General features: G+C 44.4%; 1 protein-coding gene across 2 annotated transcripts in view; it reads left to right on the top strand.

Annotated features, from left to right (window-relative positions):
• The window catches only part of fgfrl1a (fibroblast growth factor receptor like 1a), a 350262-nt gene that overhangs the window by 90757 nt on the left and 239499 nt on the right, over positions 1–20006 (top strand). The window lies entirely within an intron of this gene.

Raw genomic sequence — 20006 nt, 5'->3', positions numbered from 1 at the left:
GCTGTAAAGCACTTGGGATGTCCCGAGTATTGTATATTTTATATCTCAGATCTATGCGGAAATGACACTAAGTTTTATGTGTGTAACAGGTTTTACTTACAGTGCTTTAAAATGTCTACTCCATGCTTCAGCTTCCAATTAGTTCGACTGCTTTGTTACTTTTCTTTGAGTTCACATCCAGCTTTAGCCAATCAAGCACACTGAGCATCAATAGTAAACAGATTCACATAATCAAACAGAACAATTGAATACTACATCAAGGTTCTGAAAGGTGCTATATAAATGCAAACCTTTTTTGCAATGATTGCATAGGTAAGCTCCCAAATTGCCAGCAATCATGCACAATGCAAAATTGGATGTATTGGCCATATGGGCACAATAAGTGGCGTAACTTTTCAAGTTGTTCAGCGTTATCTTAAAAGGATCTTCAAAACAATTGGCCTGGCAGAATAAAACACAGCATTTGTTTATTGAATTAAAGTTATAGCTCATCTGAAAGATTTTGAAATAGGCTAGTTGTTTTTGAACAGGAATTAACTGAATTGGCCAAGGAAGTTAGACCTGGATGTTGGATCTGCTGTTTGTTCCTAGACAATATAGCTCTTGAACTAGTTATACTCCCAGTGCTGAGTTTAATGCCCTCCCCCATGGTGAATTTGGTGGTGGGGGTATCTTTAATTAGGTGGGAAGATGGCAGGTTGGGAGCCCACCACCTTTCAGCCTCCAACCTGATTAGGTCCATGATGGGAAGGCCAATGGGCGGCTAGCCCACTCTTGTGAATTGAGTGGGCAATTAACACCCATTTAAGGCTTCATCTCACCGCCACTGGTATTAACCCATAGGTGAGAAAGGGGTTGCCATGTTGGGTTGCTTGCGGGCACCAGGAGTGTCCATGTTCAAAGGCACTCAGTGTGGTCGAAGGATCCGGCATTGGGGGGAGGTGGCGGCCCACTGAGAGCCATCCCACTGCCTTTGTTGTTAACACCCATCACACCACCACCACCCCCACCCCCCCACCCCCCCCCCCACCCACTCACCCACCCCCGCAACATCACTCACCTATGGCTTGAGATCCAGCCATGATTCTGGACCTCAGGTGGGTGTCGTAACAGCAGCAGCCACCACCTCCCTGATGCCACTGCTGTTCAATAGAGCTGTCAGCCCCTGATTGGCCAGCAGCCCTCAATGGGAAGAACTTCTGCCCCTGGGGGGTCCTTGATCCTGGGGAAGGTTGAACACTGTCCAGTTAAATGCCCAGATGGCGCATGATGGGGTGGGCCCTCCCAAAAAGAAGCAAGCCAGGGCCCCTCACCAGCTCTCCAATTGTGGGGCAAGACCCCAATGGTCTCCACTAAATATCGCCCCCCTTGGGTCAGGCTACTTTTAAAAAACAGTGAAACAAAAACTCTAGTTCAGTGCATCCCAAACTTTTTTCCACTGTGACCCCCATTTTGAGTCTTGAATATTACTGTGAACCAGGCTGGGGGCTGTTTGACACAGCACCTACCTTTCCACTGGCTTCTTTTGGAACAAGAATCAGGCCTCGGGAGATCGGTCAGGTGGGCCACGCCCACCTTTATAAAGGATTTAAAGGGGTCTCGCAGCTGTTAAAACCCAGTCTGAGCTCCCGACCCCACACTTCGGTCGCGACCGGCGGTTTGAGAAGCCCTGCTCTAGTTTCTCAGCCCTCTATCAATACTCGAGTGTCTTTCAACTAACAATTTGTAGCTCTTATAAGAGCATAAGATATTTTCTGGAATTCACAACAAATCTAAAGGCCGCAATTATTTATTTCCAAAGTGCTGCCGTATTATCTTGTTGAGTTTAATTGGGCCCTTTTAGGTGAGAACTAGGAATTAAAAGGCAAAGGATCCGTGAAACGCGATGAATTTTAAATAATTGTGGTGTTGTTATGAATGAAAAAATATTATCTAAGGCTCCAAGAGCCATAAAATGTGCTTCAGCTGCCTCTCGTGTTCCACGTGAAGGCTCCAGAAGTATTTTTAATTTCCTCATATTATTGGCTATTGGAACAGGATTTTTGGCAGTTCTTTTGAAGGCGATTGCAAAAGTACAAAACTCCAGTCAACGTGGTGGGGAAGGGAGAACTAGGGGAGCAACTGAAGCCAAAGAGGAAAAGTGGTTAGGGTGGGGGATGGGAGGTGGGGCGCTCTCAGATTACCCGAATAAATTTTAGACCTCTGTGTCATCGCGTCAAGGTTACTACTGAGGAGGCTCAGCCTTGGAGGTGGGTTGCTTTTTCAGTGCTGCTGCAAGTTAAAGCAACCTTCATTTGTTTTGATTGTAACTCCTTTGCGCTTTATGAAGCCTTAAGGAAAGTTCAAAAGGCTTTCACTTTGATTGAGGGAGGAAATCTCAAATTTTTCATCTAAAATGGTAATGTCTTCTGTTCATTAGAGCATTCCAGAAGGCAGTGGAGTGGGCCCCCCTGTGTAACTGTGTCATAATGAGAAACTGCCTCTGCAACTTGGTGCTTTATTTCAATCCAGCCTGGACATGAGGCAGCTGGAGTTAGTGCCAGGCTTCTGGCTCATCGGCTTTCAGTGGCAAAATTTAGCAAGTGAAGATTGAAATGTTCTCCATGTCGACATGCTTTGGAACTAGTTTGTGGGCTAGTGGGAGATATGCGTTGAGAGAGTTGTGCAGTAGCATACTCACCCCTGAGTCATAAGGTTGTGGGCTAGAAGCTACTCCAGAGACTTAAAGCACAAAAATCTACTGTTAATGTTATGCTAATTGTATTGTTAAGGTTAAGGATGAACAGGTGGAGAGTATTGATTGATTAAGTATTTTGAGCATGTATAAAAAGGGACTGCTGGGTCACCGGGGTGTTAGTAGGTAGGAGACAGATATGTAATGCTGCATTCTGTAAATAAACTTACTGTCGAGAGAAGGATTTGTGACTAGATTCATTCTTCACCGTCTGACTTGAGATCCATTTAATATCTAGCCTGACACTCCTAGTGCTGCACGGTCAGGCTTTTGAACAAGATGGCAAACCAAGACCATAATGTCCTCTCCCAGGCGAACGTTAAAAGAGCTCATGGCACGGTTTTAAAGGAGAGCAGGGGTATTCTCCTGGTAATATTTATCACTTAACTGACATCATTAAAAAATGTTTTCTGATTGTTATCACATTTCCATTTGTGGGACCTTGCTGTGAGCAATTAGTTGGCACATTGCCTACAATGCAACATTGACTGAAGTTCAAAAATATTTAATGGGCTGTGACGTGGCTTTGAGATAACCTGAGGTTTTGAAAGGCATGATGTAAATGCCTGTCTTTCTTGCTTTTTGCTAAAACTGGAACTGATGTTATGCTTGACCAGAATCAATTTGCCAAACTGGTGGATGTGCTCGCAGTGGATCAATTGCACTGTTCTCCTATTTGATGATCTTGCACCATCAGTTTGGCAGAGAACCTAAGCTACAACTAGCATGTATTTGTTGCCTAGTTCCTAGCATAACAAGAGCATTAGATAACACAGGACAAGTCAGCTGCAGTCACTGCTATCAAGTTTCCTTTAGCACCAATGAATGCTCTACAACATTTCAAGCTCTCCTCATCACAGAGATTAATGCTAAAAGGTGAATAGGAAAGACAGATTCCCCTACCAAAAATAGTTTTCTTTACTCAAGAATAGATATCATCGTAGCATTGTTCATTGCTCTTCAGTATATGAATACTTAAAGTGCTCAGAGCAAATTCCTTTTCACAATTTTAGTTGGACATAACCAGTTTTAAAATAAACAAATTAAAACTTCTGTTAAAACAGCAACATAGAAAATGTTGGGAAAAGACTGAAGCTCATCTAGCAGCTTGTGACCGCTCATTAAACCCAGTATGTACTGCTTAGATTTTTCCCCAGTTCCTTAACTTGGATAGCCCATTCCACACATTTACCATGCTGTACCTAAACCAGTAAAATCTAAAGGCCTTTCCATGGAGTTTTCCTGCTTGTATGCAATAACTTTGGGAAAAATCCATGGAAATCCAGGAGAAATGATATATTTCAAAGAGAACCCTTTCCATTTTGTCACTGCATTCTTTGATTCATGGGGGAGAATTTTCAGCTCAGCGAGCACCGGCTAGGCATAAAATGACGTGGGATGATGTCGGGCGTGCGTCCCGATGTCACTGCGCGTCATTCAGATTTTCCCTTTGGAGGAAAATTCTCTCCATGAGCTCCTAGGCAATCTCCAACATATTACCATAGAGAGAAAGATTTCCATTTATACAGTGTTTTTTGTGATCACCAGACATCTCAAAGCACTTTATAGCCAAAGAAGTGTAGTCACTGTTGTAATGTAGGAAACAAACAGTCAGTTTGCGCTCAGCAAGCTCCCACAAACAGCAATGTGATAATGACTAGATAATCTATTTTTTGAGATTGAAAGATAAACATTGACCATGCCACAGAGGAAAAGTCCTCCACTCTGCTCCTAAACAGTGTCATGGGATGTTCATGAGTCACTAAAAGCATGCAGGTGCAGCAAGCAATTAGGAAGGCAAATGGAATGCTGAGTTTCATCATAAGGGGATTTGAGTACAGGAGTAAAGATGTCTTGCTGCAATTGTATAGAATCATGGTGAGACCACACGTCGAGAATTATGTATAGTTTTGATCTCCTTATCTAAGGAAGGATGTACTTGCCATAGAGGGAATGCAACGAAGGTTCACCAGACTAATCCCTGGGATGTAGATCTTCAGAGATTCTATAGACTCTGGAACAGTTACTACAGATTGGAGGGTAGCTAATGTAACCCCACTATTTAAAAAGGGAGGTAGAGAGAGAACAGGGAATTATAGACCAGTCAGCCTGACGTCGGTAGTGGGGAAAATTCTAGAGTCCATTATAAAAGATTTAATTCCTGAGCACTTGGAAAACAGTGGCAGAATCAGACAGTCAGCATGGACTTATGAAAGGGAAATCATGCTTGACAAATCTACTGGAATTTTTTGAGGACGTAACTAGTAGAGTTGATGAGGGGGAGCCAGCGGATGTCATTTATTTGGACTTTCAGAAGGCTTTCGACAAAGTCCCACATAAGAAATTAGCATGTAAAATTAAAGCGCATGGGATTGGGGGTAGTGTATTGAGATGGAAAGAAAACAGGTTGGCAGACAGGAAACAAAGAGTAGGAATAAACGAGTCTTTTGCCGATTGGCAGGCAGTAACTAATGGGGTACCGCAGGGATTGGTGCTGGGACCCCAGCTATTCACAATATATATTAATGATTTTGATGAGGGAACTAAATGTAATATCTCCAAATTTACAGATGGCACAAAGCTGGGTGGAAGGGTGAGCTGTGAGGAGGATGCAGAGATGCTTCAGTGTGATTTGGACAAGCTGAGTGAGTGGGTAAATGCATGGCTGATGCAGTATAATGTGGATAAATGTGAGGTTATCCACTTTGGTAGCAATAACAGGAAGGCAGATTATTATCTGAATGGCTATAAATTGAGAGAGGGGAATGTGCAACGAGACCTGGGTGTCCTCGTATACCAGTCGCAGAAGGTAAGCATGCAGGTGCAGCAGGCGGTAAAGAAGACAAATGGTATGTTGGCCTTCATAGCGAGAGGATTCAAATATAGGAGCAGGGATGTCTTGCTGCAATTATACAGGGCCTTGGTGAGACCACACCCAGAATATTGTATGCAGTTTTGGTCTCCTTATCTGAGGAAGGATGTTCTTGCTATAGAGGGGGTGCAGCAAAGGTTTACTAGGCTGATTCCTGGGATGGCGGGACTGACACATGAGGAGAGATTGAGTCGGTTAGGATTATATTCGCTGGAGTTCAGAAGAATGAGGGGGGATCTCATAGAAACCTATAAAATTCTAACAGGACTAGACAGGGTAGATGCAGGAAGGATGTTCCCAATGGTGGGGCAGTCCAGAACCAGGGGTCGCAGTCTGAGGATATGGGGTAGACCATTTAGGATTGAGATAAGGAGAAATTTCTTCACCCAGAGAGTGGTGAGCCTGTGGAATTCGCTACCACAGAAAACAGTTGAGGTCAAAGCATTGTACGTTTTAAAGGAGGATTTACATATAGCTCCTGGGGCAAAAGGGATCAAACGAAATGGGAAGAAAGCGGGAGTTGGATGATCAGCCGTGATCATAATGAATGGTGGAGCAGGCTTGAAGGGCCGAATGGCCTACTCCTGCTCCTATTTTCTATGTTTCTATGGCGGGATTGTCTTATGAGGGGAAATTGAGGAAATTGGGCTTGTATTCTATAGAGTTTCAAAGAATGAGAGGTGATCTCACTGAAACTTACACAATTCTTACAGGACATGACAGAGTAGCCTGGTGAGTCTAGAACCAGGGGACAAAAGCTCAGGATAAAAGGCAGACCATTTAAGACTGAGATGAGGAGGAGTTTCTTTACTCAGAGCATGATGAATCTTTGGAGTTCTCTGGAGGGCTTTGGATGCTCAATCATTGAGCATGCTCAAGACAGAAATTGATAGATTTCTGGATACTAATGACATCAAGGGATATGGGAATAGTGGGGAAAATTGGCATGGAGGTAGATGATCAGTCATGATCTAATTGAATGGCAGAGCTGGCTCAATGGGCTGAATGGTCTACTCCTGCTCCTGTGTTCCTATGTTCCTAAAATCTTTTACATCTTTCCAAGAGGACAGATGGAGCCTTGTTTTAACATCTTATCCAAAAGACAGCACGTTCAATAGTGCAGTGCTCCCTCAGTACTGCATTGGAGTGTCAGGCTTGATTGTTTTGCTCAAGCCCGGAATGGTACTTGAACCCTGAACCTTGTAATTCAGAAGCATGCTACCAACTGAGCCATGGCTGACATGCGCCATGACGGTTTACAGAGCAATGCCATCTGTGCTGGTTGCAGTAATCAGAAACTCATTCCACTGCCCCAATCTCACTCTATAGCCCTGCAATTTCCTCTCTTCAATTATGTATTCATTTGTCCTTAAAATATGCAATGGCCTCTGCCTCAACTATACCCTGTGACAAAGCATGCTATGTCCCAACACCCCTCAGAGTCATTGCCAGATTTCAATTTATTTATTGGCTAAACAACATTCAATATTCATTTTCTATTTTAGCTCTTTCACCTATTTTCATAACCTCTTTGTACCTCTGTCCACTAACTTAATTAGCTTGACACTTAAATTACTTAATTGAAAAGCAACTCATTCCTCACATGGCCTCTGTTACTCCAGCACACGCACAAATAAGTCATCGCCTCCAACTTCTCTTCCAACCAAACTCTGTTCCTTACATTCTTCCAGAAAAACCTCACCCTGTCAGCAGTTTACAATCAGTTTTCCACATAGAGAGAGGAATTTGATATGAGTGTTAAACATTCGTCAACACTTACACTAATTTCTATTCATGTAACTTTATAACAAGTTGTTCACGATACCATAACATTATCATGACTCATACGAGGGCTAGTGTTCATAGCCTCCAAAAATGGGCGTAGGGATTGTGATGCGTGGTTAACCCTTGCCCATTGGTTGCAATGATGGTAGCACAGAAATCTCTGCTGCCTGCTCATTTCCATGATTTCAGTAGCAGCCAGTGCTAACAATGCTGTTGGTTAGCTGGGCACATCACAGAGGGTCAAGGGCGTGAGTGGCTGGTGCCACCTAAAGCTAGCTTGCACTGATTAAAGCTAGGCTGCGTCGCTGAAAAGGGAGAGTCTGGCTAGGGCAGGCGCAGGAAGTGACTTTGACCTGGCAAACATTGAAGAATGGTGCAACATGGGAAAGATTGGGCTTCAAGGTTTTCAGACACTATGCTGGAGACCTTGCTGGAGGAGATGGATAGGAGAAGAGATGTTCTGTGTTCGCAGGGGTCCACAGCTCAAGCTGCAGCAACCTTAATTTTTTTTTTACATATTCTTTCACATGAATCGGGCTTTGCTGACTATGCCAGCACTTGTTGTCCATACCTATTGTACTCGACAAGCTGGGGGTGAGCCACCTTCTTGAACCACTGCAGTCTATGTGGCGTAGGTACAGCCACAGTGCTGTTAGGAAAGGAATTCCAGGATTTTGACTTTAGTGACATTGAAGGAACGGCGATGTAGTTGCAAGGATGGTGTGTGGCTTAGAAGGAAACTTGGAAGTTGTTGTTCCCGTGCATCTGCTGCCTGTGTCTTTCTCATGGTCGGAATCAAAGATTTGGAAGGTGCTATTGAAGGTGGCTTGGCGAGTTGTTGTGGTGCATTTTCTATTTGGTACACACTGTTGCCACTGTGCATTGATGGTAGAGGGAGTGAATGTTTAAGGTGGTGTTTGGGGTGCCAATCAAACAGGCTGCTTTGTCCTGGATGGTGACAAGCTTCTTGAGTGTTGTTGGAGTTACACTCATCCGGGCAAATGGAGAGTATTCCATCACGCCCCTGACTTGTGTCTTGTAGTTGGGGAGTCGGAAGGTGAGTTATTCGCTGCAGGATTCCTAGCCTCTAACCTGTTCTTGTAGCCACAGTATTTATATAGCTAGTCCAGTTCAATTTATGGACAATGGTAACCCACAGGATGTTGATAGTGGGGGATTCAGTGATGGTAATGCCATTGAATGTCAAGGTGCTATGGTTAGATTCTCTCTAGTTGGAGATGGTCATTGCCTGGCACTTGCGTGGCACTGATATTACTTGCCACTTATCAGCCTAAGCCCGGATATTGTCCAGGTCTTGCTGCATTTGGACATGGACAGCTTCAGCTTCTGAGGAGTTGTGAATGGTGCTGAACATGGTGCAATCATCAGTGAACATCCCCACATCTGACCATATGATGGAAGGAAGGTCGTTGATGAAGCAGCTAAGGATGGTTGGACCTAGGACACTACCCTGAGGAACTCCTGCAGTGATGTCCCAGGACTGAGATAATTGACCCCCAACAGCCACAACCATCTTCCTTTATGGTGGTATGACTCCAACCAGTGGAGAGTTTTCCTTCTGATTGCCATTGATTCTAGTTTTGCCAGGGCTCCTTGATGCCAGGCTCAGTCAAATGCTGCCTTGATTTCAAGGGCAGTCACTCTCACCTCACTGCAGGCGATCAGCTCTTTTGTTCATGTTTGGACCAATGCTACAATGGAAGCTCAGACTGCTGCCATGTAAGGCCATCTACAGCCATCATGGCTGTGGATTACAGTGAGTTACAGATGCTTGCAGGGATCACTGCAATCCAGCTATCTGCCCTCCAACAGATTACTAGGATTGCTGAGGCTCCTCCCTGGGGGAGTGGTTGCAGTTCCATGGAGCGTGAACCTACATTCTTCCTCCCATCCCTGCTACTCCTCCAGTGCTTTTGCTGTTGCCGATCAGTCAGTCAGCCCAAACCTCTGTCCCATGTCAAGATGTGTTGTCTGCAGCTGGCCCTTGTGGGTCCAGAGATGTTTGAGGGGGGTCCTTTGAGGTTATCTGCAATCTTTTCCACTGAAAGTCAGGAGCTTTACATCAACTCCTGCTGCAGCCACTGTAACAGCACTGCATAGGAGCATCATCACAGACAAGGCCACGTGTAAGTCAGGCATGAAGGAAATGCATCAGGTGACAGTTGGCTTTTATATACAACATGGGATGATTCAATTTATAAATCCGGCTTGGAATATTTATTTTGTGGTGGCTTTTTATTGCTTTATGGTCAAGCAGACACTGAGTTGGTCAGTGACATAGGGAAGGTAAGGTGCAACACTGTTGGTGAATGGGGAACTGGGGTTGCAATTAGTGGTATCACTCTTGGATGAGTTGTTGTCTCCTCCCTTCCCCTGCCTCCTCTGTCCCCTCCTCCTTCCCCTCCTCTTGCTCCTGCTCTCCTCTAAGCCAGTGGCAAAGGCTGTGAAGTTGTGCAGCTTGCAGCAGATCTCAGCGGTCTTGATGCCCGCTCTACCCAGTACTGCAGGGTTCCTCCAGAGTGTGCAGGATAGCGGAAGTCATGCTCCAACACGCCATTGCTCCATGACATTTCATGTGGCAGCGTGAATTTCATAGTACGCGTGCTGTTCACATGCTTGGGTTGTGCACCGCAGCCTTCAATCATCAGCGATAGCCATTGTCACCCAGTGGCCACCGCTTTATTTACTATAGTGGCTCAATTGCAGCTGGTATAGTGGAATGCCACAGAATGACGATTGCTGCCAGAATACCAGGCTTTGGCCTACATGATGCATTGCCTATGGTGACACACCAGCTGGACATTGGGAGAGTGAAATCCCTTTCAATTGTGTCATACATTCACTCCACCTGTCAATGCAGTGATATGCTACAAATATCCCTAGCTCCAGCCTAGAAGGAACCAGAGCCATTAAAGTACGTAGTCACAGTCGCCTTCAGAGAAACACGTAATATGGTCCTCACCTTACTCTGTGGTTACAGTTGTGTCTAACAGCACTGTTGGTGTACCACATGGACTGCAGCGGTTCAAGAAGGTGACTCACCACCACCTTCCCAAGGGCAATTAGGTATGGGCAACAAATGCTGGCCTAGCCAGTGATGCCCACATCCCGTGAAAGATTTTTAAAAATGGCAGATTTCAGTGAGAATATCCGTACTGAAGTGCCATCACCTTCAACAGCACCTTCCAAACCCATGACCACTGCCATCTAGAAGGAAAAGGACAGCAGATAGATGGGAACACCATCATCTGGAAGTTCCCCTCCAAGCCACACATCATCCTGACTTGGAAATATGTCACCATTCCTTTACAGTCACTGGGTCAAAATTCTGGAGCTCCCTCGCTAACAGCAGTGTGGGTGTACCTGCACCACATGGACTGCGGCGTTTCAAGAAGGCAGCTCACCACCACCTTCTCAAGGGCAACCAGGGATGGGCAATAAATGCTGACCTAGCCAGCGATGTCCACATCCTGTGAATGAATAAAAAAAAAACCTTGCATTGTTCCTCACTGAGTTTCAGATAGGACAAATGCTCCCTGAACACCTTGGACAGATGTGGCCTATTGCCCAGAATCTTTCTCTCTTTCCTTCCCTTTCTCCCAATTCCAGCAGCCTGTCCTGCTCACTGTAACCTTTGTTCATTCTCCAAGTCAAGCTGTATTCCACGGGGAATGCTTTTTCTCAAATTCCTTCAAGGGATGTGAGCACCGCTGATAAAGACAGCATTTATTGCCAACTCCTAATTGCCCTTGAGAAAGAGAGAAAGTGTACCCCTTTCTGGGAGCAACTGGCTTGTGCAGAAGCCTTGAAGTCAACAAAAATAAACTCCTTCAGCACCTGCCTCATAACTCTTATAGTCTTTTGAAACTTGAAACAACTATAGAAAGTGTCAGAGATTTGTAGAATCAGAGCAAAATCTGAAAGAAACCAGCCAGCAACTTCTATAAGAAGTTGATTATCCCTTTAAGTAGTAGTGGTGGCGGATCCTTCCTGCTGCTGAACACATGTTCAGCTGTGTGAGGTTAATAGAGTGCATTAGCTGGAGTGCTGAGCTCCAGAATAGTAATCCTGGAGTCAAATCAAGGTTGCACATTGATTGACATGACAACCTGCCTGCTCTACATACTTCCAGTGGATGATTGCTGTGCAGGACTAATGTGCTCAACAATATGGCAGCCACGCAATTTGCCTTACAAGTTTGCACGCACTGTGGAGGCCAGTTGGAACTCTATGGGCATGTGGAGCACCCAAAACACGGGCGCAAACAATCCTAATTTCTTGCTCACCATTTTCACAACAAACATATAAAAAGCAATGACAGTTATGGGGTTTGTACAATGTATAGATCTCATTAAAAGTCAGGTTGAAAAGTGCAGAGCCTACAGTTTTAAATGCATGAACGAAAATTCAAATCGCAGTGGACTCTGTGGGCTTAGTTTTATGTTGAGTTTGGCATGGAAGTGTAATTCATACGCTCAGGCATGCTGCTATTTGAAAATGAAAAGGGACAAGCACATGCAAATGAAGAAATGGGACTAGCTTAAAGAGTCAATAATGGAAATAGCAAAGCAGTTTGAGTTATCAGTTCAGATCAGAGTTAGTCTTTAATGACATTTTTATATTTATATAAAATATATATATGTATATAGTGTTCCAAAATTAATATGAGGTACCTTGAAATCTACTGAGCAAAATAGAAAGAAACACTGAGAAATTTACAGCACAGCTGAAATTTACAAGAGGTCATTCATCCCATTATGTCCATACTAGCCAACAAAGAGTAATCTAGCCTAATCCCACCTCCCAGACCTTGGTCCATAGCCCTGTGGGATATGGCACGTCAATTGCAAATCCAAGTATTCTTTTAAATGCAACAAGGGTTTCTACTCCTACCACCCACTCAGACAGTGAGTTCCAGAACCCCACCACCCTCTGGGTGAGAAATATTCTTCTCAACTCCCCTCTAATCATTCTACCAATTGCTTTAAGCTTCATTGAGGAATAACATTTAATAGTAGTACAATATTTCAGAATTAATTCCAAGATATTCTTCAGCTTGGTAAATGAACAATGTTTATGAGAGTTCTTCCTGATGACAGATGATAAATACATTGCTCCAGATGGAATTCAGCCACAGGAAGGTCTCCTCCATACTGGGGAGACCAGATTGAGTGATCACTTTGCTGAACACTTCCGTTCAGATCCCAAGTGTAACCTTGAACTTCAGGTTACTTGCCATTTTAATTCTCCATCCCACTCGCACTCTAACCTCACTCTCCTTGGCCCCATACATCTATACTTCAATGAAGCTCAATGGAAGCTCAAGGAGCAGAACCTCATTTTCGATTAGGCACTTTACAGTCTACTACAATTAACACTGAGTTAAAACATACTCCAAATTTTCAGACAGTTATGCCAGTAATGATTCTGCTGTTGCCATTCCCAGCTTCTTTGGACCCGGTTTTTGTTTCTTTGCATATCCCATTACGCCCCCTTTCTCCTTGCTCTATCATCCCTGTTGCAATTTAATCGCTCCCGTCTTCCACTCTATTCTTTTCCTCCCCTTACTCCCACCTTTGCCTGGCTCAGTACTTGTTTAAAAACTAACCTGTTCTAATTCTGACAAAAATCATCGACCTGAAATATTGGGCTGGGTATACGGCTAATTTGAAGGTGGGGTGGGGTGGTGGGGGGGGGCGGGGTGGGTGGGGGTGGTTGGGTCTCATAAAATGTAGCGCGTGGCCTGGCTGCCACCTTCCCACCCACCAGCAATCTATCTCCCATTTTACGGAGCGGGCAGTCAAGGGGTCGGATGACCAGCCCCCAGACCGTCCTTAGGCCTATTGAGGCCCTTATGCGGCCAATTCATTTTACCTATGGCGGGGGGTGGGGGGGGGGGGGGGGGGGGGGGGGGGCGTGCGGGGGGTGGGGGGGGTGGAGGTGTTGTTGGGGGGGGGGTCGTGGTGGTGGTGGATGGGAGTGTGTGGGGAGGCGGTGGGGGAGGGGGAGTGGGGGCCATTCCAGGTGGGTAGCCCAACAGCTTTTACTAAGTGAGCTGGTGTTGGGCAAGGGGTGGGAACCTCCTCTGCGTCCATTAGAGCAGCCCCCCTGGTCATGCCCCCCATTTAACCCTCGACCTGACCTTTCAATCCCAACAGTCACGCCCCTCACTTGGGTCTGCCAGCCAGGCCCCGCCAATGCCCCAGGCTTACCTGAGGCCCGACCTCCATAACCTCCTCTTGTTCAGAGACTGGCCGTGGTCCCAGCAATAGCCACCAATCAAACCTGGTGCTGTTGGGACTACAGAGCTGCCAGCCAATCCGGATTGTCTGGCAGCTCTCTAAGGTGGGACTTCCTCCCCAGATGGGGGCAGAAGTTTCATCCTGAGCCAATTAGCAACCCGCTGAGTTTAAAATGGCTGCGGGGTAGCCAGTTCTTTGGTGGGCAGGCTCCCAACCTACCTGGGGGGAGGCAGGGAATACGGCACCTCATTAAACCCAGCCCATTAATACTGTTTGTCATTCCACAGATGCTGCCTGACCCACTATGTATTTCCATCATTATCTGTTTTTATTTCAGATTTCCAGCATCTGCAATATTTTGCCTTTGTACAACAGTAAGGCCCCAGGTTTGAGACTGAAATATATAGGATAGGAAATTTCCTGGTTTGAATTGTGCTATTGGAGTAAGATGGTTGCTGTGTGATTCCTCATCTGCACTGTTAGCTGATCTCAGCCAGAGTAACGTTAGGGATAAAAGGAAAATGAGACCAGGAGAGGTAAATGAGATCTGGGCTATCTGCTCAGGTGGACGATAAATTACTATGGTTGTCATTTTTTTTAGCCACTGTCTAAAACTCAAACTCTAACTGTTTTGTCCAATGAGCAGCATTCTGCACCCCTAAGTGAGCTGATAAAAAGATGGAAGACAAGCTGCATTCAAAGCACAACCCTAAAAACGAAAGATCAGTTCAAATCTGGGAACATTTTTGAACAGAGAAAGTTTCACAGTGAAAAATATGTGCAGTCTTCCTCTTAATGTTAAGAGGAACGGCTGAAACTGATTACTTTCACAGATACCTTTATATGTCTTTTGCTTCTCCCGTGATGGAGGATCACAACTGTTTACTTGGTCTAAAAGATGAACTATAGGAATCATATCATTACATGAAATAGTACTTGACTCCACAGCAGCTCTCTTACCTCTCAGTCAAAGCCATGTGTTCAAGCCCCACTCTGGAGACTTAAGCACATAATGTAGGCTGGCAATTCATTGCATTCAAGTGCAGTGATATAGGAGGTGCTGTCTTTTAAATGAGATGTTAAACTGTCTGCCTTCTCAGACGGAAGAACGGGGGAGTTCTCCCCAGTGTCCTGGCCAATATTTATCCCTCAAGCAACATTATGAAATGATTTATCCCATTGCTGTTTGTGGGACCTTGCTATGCACAGATTGGTTTCAACATGTCCCTAAGTCACAACGGTGAAGATAATTCAAAAGCACTACGTTGGCTATGAGGTGTTTTGAGATATTCTGAGAGTGCGAAAGACACTGTGAACAGAAGTTATTCTGTTCTTTCTATTGATTAGAGAGGAGAGGATGGATTCCAGGGAAAAACTGACTCTAACAGAAGCAAAAACCAATAGAATAAGCCATAGATCAGCAGTGAATATGGGCTTTAAATCTTGCTTCAGTCATTATTGGGTACTAGTGGCCCATGTAAGATCTGTACCTTGTAGTTGTTTGAGAGAATCAAGGGATTAGATGAATGGATTTCGGACGTAATTATATTTATATCACAAGAGAAAAAGCATGGAGCTAAATAGAGTTGAAATTTGTCAAAACTGCAGTGGCTTTGTGCTCTTAAATGGTTTTTCCTGTTACTTAATGTTCTTATGTTCTTAACTGCTGTAACTCTCCATCATGGGTTTTTTAGCCCTCCGGGAGAAGGAGGTGGGATGTGGGGAAACGTCAATAAAACCATCCCTTGCTCTATTACGCTGGTAGTTTTGAAAGCAATGTGTACATCTTACTCATTCCTGTTGGCACTGACATGAGCTCTGAGATCATTAGCTTGATTCTTGTCTGTACCACCCAAGACATGGTACTGCCAGGTCAAAGCCTGTAAGCCTTGAAGGTCATCAAGGAACACAAGTCCAGGAAATCAGAGCTTGTGTTTGCCTTCTTGATTCAAGTGTGAAGATTTCTTCTCATTGGGAAATTTAATCCAGCGATGAACGTGCAGAGAATTCTCTCTGGAATGAAAGTGGAGCTTATTCATAAATTTTGGTAAGTTCTGAGAAAAATGGAAAAATCTTATCATGTTCTTTTGGAAACACTCCTGATGTCCCCAGTGAGCAAAGGAACAGTATCCTTTTGTTAATCCTGAACAGACCATACATAAACATTATTTGAATAGAAAGTATGAACATTAAAGCTGCCACAACATTCCATTTTCAGTCTCCCAGTCCTGCTATAAAGTTCAAGGTGCTTTTAGGTAAACGTACAATCAAATCTGATGACAGAAAACCTGCAGGAACTCATTCATTTCTAAACAAAATGGAACAAAAATGATGAGCACACTATTCCAGTGAACACATTTAAGGGGACAGTCTACCAAAACCATGGCAATTGTTTAAATTCCACAATGCAAGTTTGATTTTAAACCTATTGCAATAGAAAGATCACATTTTCAAATAAAATACAAGTGTTGACAAATTTCAAGTAGCCTGTATTAATGGATTTCCTAGTTAGGAAGTGCTCAGTGTGCTGGCTTTGATCTCCCCACCAATGGTCCTGATCCCTGAACTGAAATTTGCAAAGCAAATAGGCCACTGGCTCCACTTGGCCTATGAAGCGCTGAGGCCTAGTAAAACTTAATAGATGTCAAAAGCCCTGCTACTGGATGCTCAGCTTTTACTGAGTTGCCTGCTTGTCAGGCAGCAGGTTTATTGATCACTCCCTGGCGCCCTCCCCTTTCTCCAGGTTTTAATGATTTGCATCTGTAAACTAATGCTGTTCGAGCTTTGTTTACAGTAACACACATCTCTGATGGCAGACGATCAGGATAATTTATTATAAATCTCAACTTTTTTGAATTGAAGACGAATCCTGAACCATGTCCCAGTAACACTAGGAAAGTAAAGAGGTGAAATGAAGTACGTGGATGAGGAGCAGTTTGATGTGTAAGGGGTTCGTTTTCACTTGTGAACTTTTGTGCTCATAAAATCATCAAAGTTAGGCCTGGAGATTAGAACAAGCCATTTCTACTCTGGCTTAATGGCAAACCATGGCCCCAATTTCAGAGGAGTGCCAGCTCCACTGAACCAATACGACATTTCCAGTTTCATAGTCATTCTATGACCCCATTAAGTGAGTTTATCATTTTGTGTTGAGGAATATGCTGTGAATTAATGCAGTGGGAGCTGAAAAACAAAATGAGCACTGTTTAAACCCTGTGAACTCCCTTTGAGGGTTGGGTTTGAGAATTATAGTTGGGGAACAAAGAAATATTAAATGGTTAGGCTGATGACCTTCCCTCGTCCCTTTGTCAATACCACTTTCAAACCAGCCGCTGTGATTTGGCAAGAGGTAATATATTTCCAGTACACCACAGCAGGTACTGGTAAAACAATATAAAATTACTTTCATCTGCCAAATGCTCCAGGTTTTTATATTTTTTAAAAAATTATTCTTTTACAGGATGTGCTAGACCAACATTTATTGCTTATCCCAAATTGCCCTTGAGAAGGTGGTGGTGAGCTGCCTTCTTGAACCGCTGCAGTCCATGTGGCGTAGATACACCCACACTGCTGTGAGGAAGGGACTTTTGGGATTTTTGACCAAGTGACAGTAAAGGAACGGTGATATATTTCCAAATCAGGATGGTGAGTGGCTGGGAGGGGATCTTCCAGGTGGTGGTGTTCCCATGCATCTGTGCCTTTGTCCTTCTAGTTGGTAGAGTTTACGGATTTGGAAGGTGCTTGTGCAGTGCATCTTGTAGATGGTACACACTGCTGCCACTGTGCATCGATGGTGAGGGGAGTGAATGTTTAAGGTGGTGGATGGGGTGCCAATCAAGTGGGCTGCTTTGACCTGGATGGTGTCAAGCTTCTTAAGTGTTGTTGGAGCTGCATTAGTGCAGAGTATTCCATCACACTCCTGACTTTTTCCTTGTAGATGGTGGACAGGCTTTGGGGAGTCACAAGTTAAGTTAATTGCCACAGAATTCCCAGCCTGTTCTTGTTGCCACTGGCTGGTCCAGTTCAGTTTCTGGTCAATGGTAAGCAGCAGGATGTTGATAGTGGGGGATCCAGCGATGGTAATGTCATTGAATGTCAAGGGTAGATGGTTAGATACCCTCTTGTTGGAGATGGTCATTGTGTGGCACAAATGTTACTTGCGTATATCAGGCCAAGCCTGAATGTTGTCCATGTCTTGCTGCATATGAACCCAGAATGTTTCAATAACTGAGGAGTCATGAATGATGCATTATGAATGGTTCATTAGCGAACCTCCCCACTTCTGACCTTATGATGGAAGGAAGGCCATTGAAGAAGCAGCTTTTGCTCACAGTTTACATACATACATATATACAAATGAACATACAAATTGGGAGCAGGAGTAGGTCATTTGGCCCCTCGAGCCTGCTCCACCATTCAATGAGATCATGGCTGATCTGATTGTGGCCTCAACTCCACATTCATCTCATAATGTCCAAAGATCTATTGATGTCAGCTTCGGATATACTCAATGACTGAGCATCCACTGGTCACTGGGGTAGAGCATTCCAAAGATTCACAACAGTCTGAGTGAAAAGAATTCTCCTCATCTCAGTCTAAAATGACTGACCCCTTATGCTGAGACTATACCCCTTAATTCCAGGCTCTCCAGCCAGAGGAAAGAACTTCTTAGTGTCTTCCCTGTCAAACTCTCTTAGAATTTTATACATAAGAATTTTATAATATTAAAACTGTCTTATAGACATGAGAACACCATCACCTGGAAGTTCCCCTCCCAGCCGCTCACCATTCTGACTTGGAAATATGTTGCTGGGATCAAGATCCTGGAACTCCCTTGCTAACAGCACTATGGGTGTACCTACACCACATGGACTGCAGCAGTTCAAGAAGGCAGCTGACCGCCACCTTCTCAAGGGCAATTAGGGATGGACAATAAATGCTGGCCTAGCCAGTGATGCTCACATCCCATGAACGGCTAACAAAAAAAAAATAGGAGCAGGAATGGCCCTTCGAGCCTGCTCTGTCATTCGATTAGATCATGATTGATCATTTACCTCAATGCCACTCTCCTGCGCTATCCCCTTATCCCTTGATAGCATTAGTACGTAGAAATCCTAGATTTCTGTCTTGAACATGTTCAATGATCGAACTTTCACAGCCATTGCCAAAGATCCTTTAAAATCTCTTGCTTCAATTGAATAGAGCCTTGGTGAGACCACACCTGGAGTATTGTGTACAGTTTTGGTTTCCTTGCCTAAGGAAGGATATACTGGCCATAGGGGCAGTGCAGCCAAGGTTCACCAGACTAATTCCTGGGATGGCAGGATTGTCTTATGAGGAGAGATTGAGGAGACTGGCCTTGTATTTTCTAAAGTTTAAAAGAATGACAGGTAATGTCATTGAAACTTACAAAGTTCTTAAAGGCCTAGTCAGGTTAGACGCAGAAGAATGTTTCCCTCAGCTGGAGGGGATGGGGTCTAGAATCAAGGGACACAGTCATTTAGGACTGACTTGAAAATACAAACATACGAACATATAAACTAGGAGTAGGAGTAAGCCACTTGGCCCTTCACACCTGCTCCACTATTCAATAGGGACATGGCTGATCTCACTGCAGCCTCCCACCTACCCCCCGGTTTGTTGCAGAATCCTGTAAGATTTGTACATGCTTTTGTGAAAGTGTGGTCATCTGAAGTCTGGGTAACTGTCCCAATCACAAGTAGCACTGGAGTTCCAGCTAGGATTGCCCATGTGGCCTGAATGTTGATCTACCTGTGTTTATTAATAACCTGTCACTAATTAGGTCTAGCTATTTACATGCACCTTTACTGATGGTTGCCAGGAATTTGCTTCTGCAATGAGATAGCTATTTATATTCTTATAAGCAAGCCATCAAATTCTGCTTTCATCAGATCTCTATCAATCACTATGGAACTGGAAGGATCCTTAGCTGCAACATTCCCATTGGAAGGCTGCTGACGTTCACTGGTTGAGACTGCAGATGGCCTTGCTGTACCACTTCGAACAGCCCTGGGCCTTGTGGGCCTGGCTTTGCACTGTCAATTGGAATCTTGGCACTCCCCCCAGGAAGGTAGAATTGCCAATGGGTCAGTCTGCCCCTTTGCCAATCTCATGCTGCAAAGAGAGCAGCATGAGGTGTCAATGAGCTGGCCACCAGCCTAGACTCTTAACCAGAAATGAATGGTGCAAAACATGAAAAAGAATCCTGTTTTAAAAAACATTGTGTTTACCCCAGCTCCCCTGAGAAAATAATAATTATTATTACCACTAATACCTTTATCACCCTCAAACTGATTACCCCTTTTCAAAAGGTGCTCATGGAGCCCTACCT

The sequence above is a fragment of the Carcharodon carcharias genome, chromosome 1 (genome assembly GCF_017639515.1).
Source record: "Carcharodon carcharias isolate sCarCar2 chromosome 1, sCarCar2.pri, whole genome shotgun sequence".
Lineage (NCBI taxonomy): Eukaryota > Metazoa > Chordata > Chondrichthyes > Lamniformes > Lamnidae > Carcharodon > Carcharodon carcharias.
Note: the sequence above shows the minus strand (reverse complement) of the source record. Positions and strands in the feature narration are given on the sequence as shown.